The sequence below is a fragment of the Vicia villosa genome, linkage group LG5 (assembly GCF_029867415.1).
Source record: "Vicia villosa cultivar HV-30 ecotype Madison, WI linkage group LG5, Vvil1.0, whole genome shotgun sequence".
In the NCBI taxonomy this organism is placed as follows: Eukaryota; Viridiplantae; Streptophyta; class Magnoliopsida; order Fabales; family Fabaceae; genus Vicia; species Vicia villosa.
Genome location: NC_081184.1, coordinates 5,403,383 through 5,406,029, shown reverse-complemented (window position 1 = coordinate 5,406,029; position 2,647 = coordinate 5,403,383). Strand labels below are relative to the sequence as shown.

Genomic DNA, 2,647 nt, shown 5'->3' with positions numbered 1-2,647 from the left:
TGATAGCATTTTTGCTCTTATATTTAATTATAATTATGTTCTTTTATTTATATTGGAATATGGAGTTGAACATTTATTTTGGATTGATTTATTTTGGACTTTGTTAGGGATAAAAGAGCATATTTGAAACTTTGTTCTGGTTATTTTTAAAAATAAAAAATAAATGTACTTACTTAATAGTAGTGGTCTCTAATAACATGAAAAGACATTGAGATAGATATGTAATAGACATGACTTTGGCTTGCCATATCACAGTACACTAAAACCTATCCTACAGTCTATTCTATAGCTTTTATTTGATTGAACCAAGGCAATAATTATCTCTTTTTGGAAAATTTATTAAAAAATGAATCTCAATTTTTAAGATATGAATTACTTAAAAATGTGATATGTGTATATTGTATTAACTTTGGTAAAATTTGCTATAAATGTTCTATTATAGTACTTTTATGACTTTTATTTGATTTCATGCTAAATCAATCAATATATTACTCCCTCCATTTAATTTTATTTTAAAAAAGCAATATAAAAATGATAATGTTGAATGTAGATATGTTTTAGTGTTAAACATTGCAGTGATTTATTATGATATTGTGAATATTATTAATTATTATTGTAATTATTATTTATTTTGAATATGTAACATCAAATAAAAGATCTATTATTAATTATTATTGTAATTATTATTTATTTTGAATATATAACATCAAATAAAAGACCTATTGTAATTATTATTTATTTTGACAGTCTTTTATAACATTAAAAGACCTATGTGATGATGAAAAGGTAAAAGTTGATGTGACTTTAGCTTGCAATAAACAACACACTATACTAAGATCTATTATATAGTCTATTCTATAAATTTTCTTTGATACAACCAAGATATCCATTTTTTCTAACTTATTTCACTTTCAAAAAAAGTAAATACTGATTAGAATAAATTTAAGTAATAATGGTCTCTCTTTAATTAGATCTTTTAATAACATTTTTTTTATTTTCAACAAAATTATATATAAATATATCTATCATTAAAAATTTTACATACACTTGTAGCTTACACTTAGAAATATTTATATTCATTTTTTCTAACTTATTTCACTTTCAGAAAAATTAAATACTAATTAGAATAAATTTAAGTAATAATGGTCTGTCTTCAATAATTTTTCAATCTGAAAATTATAAATAAATAAAAATTAGAGTAAATCATGAAACAAATATAAATTAAAGAGAGTTAAATGAGACATATTAATTACACATTAGAATAACATTAATTTGATTCTAATTGTATTTGAAATTTGCTTTAAGCTAAATAAAATTATTCAAAATCAAGTATTAACAAATAAACTTAGCAAATATATCTGCTTCAATCCTCTTAAACATAAGAGATCTATAAAGCAACAACTGAAACATGAAATCAAAAAGAAAAAAATATAAGATTAAATGTTAGGAAACAAAAAAGTAAGAAGGAAGAAGACAAATAAAAATAAAAACAAAATATAAATATTCCATTTAGAGCATGAAGATGTGAAAGATTAGAGAACCTGAAAGAAATAATAAGAAAAATGAATAAAATCTTGAATAAAAAAAGTTAATTAAAATATAATCTTATAGATCTGTAACATGCACGGCAGATTCGAGATCTAAACCCTCAGAGCTAAAACACGCATGTTGAATTGAAACTCTAACCCTGTAAATCTGAAACATGCACGGAAGATTCAAACTCTAACCTTGCAGATCTGAAATATGTGTGACAAATCCGAGCTCTAACATTTGCATCCTTCAACCTTTAGAGTAATTTGACACAACATAGGTGGTAGAAAGTAGAAAAAGTGGAAGGGTCTGCAAGAAAAAATCTATCTAAGCAACGCATGTCCCAAAATACTCGAATTTGAAAAAAGATTTACGAATAACTTTCAATTTAAAGATACCGTTGTTCATCTGCACCTTTTATTGCACATACCATAAGAGATCTTGAACATTTTCTTTGCATTCAAGCAGTGCTTCTGCAAGATCTGAAACAAACACATGATAATAGTTCATAAACTAAAAATCCAAAGAGAAAGAGAAAATAGTCATTGATGTGAAACCAGAAGAGAGAAGAGAAAGTAGAAAGAGAAAATAATCATTGATGTGAAACCAGAAGAGAGAAGAGAAAGTAGAAAGAGAAAGAAATGTGAAAGTGAAAAGGGAAAGAGAAAAAGAAAAGAAAAAAGACATTAAGAATATTTTTATTTTGTTTATTAAGTAGAAGAAATAGTAAACAATATGAGCAAGTGGTTAAAAAGTAAAAAATAGTTAGAAATCTATGAAGCCATCCACGTGGCAGTGTAATAGACCAGAAGGGCAAAATAGGAATTTCAAGAACATTAAATTTTCTTATATGATAGATGGTTTTCCATTTAAACAGTAAAAAAAACAATAAATATAAGAAAAGATGAATCTTGAAAATAAGATATTAGTTGTTTTAATAGTAGCTGAGATTAAAAAATTAAAAAAAAAATTACACAATAAATAAAAATTGAAATTGATTTATATAGACAGTTTTTATATGTGGCCGATATTTTATATGTAACACATATCAAGCAAGTGTAATTTTAATTTTTTTAATTGAAATTGACTTTTATAGACATTTTATAGACAATATTTT

General features: G+C 24.0%; 1 long non-coding RNA gene across 2 annotated transcripts; it reads right to left on the bottom strand.

The window, feature by feature from the left end:
• Window positions 1-963: 963 nt before the first annotated feature.
• Window positions 964-2,187, bottom strand: LOC131606176 (uncharacterized). Of its 2 annotated transcripts, none has more exons than XR_009284753.1 (3): window positions 1,945-2,187; window positions 1,728-1,839; window positions 964-1,169 (listed from the first exon to the last, which is right to left on the bottom strand). It is a non-coding gene; the product is annotated as an uncharacterized LOC131606176 (long non-coding RNA). The 2 variants fall into 2 exon arrangements; XR_009284752.1 differs by lacking the exon at window positions 964-1,169 and adding an exon at window positions 1,263-1,541.
• Between the last annotated feature and the right edge of the window lie 460 nt (window positions 2,188-2,647).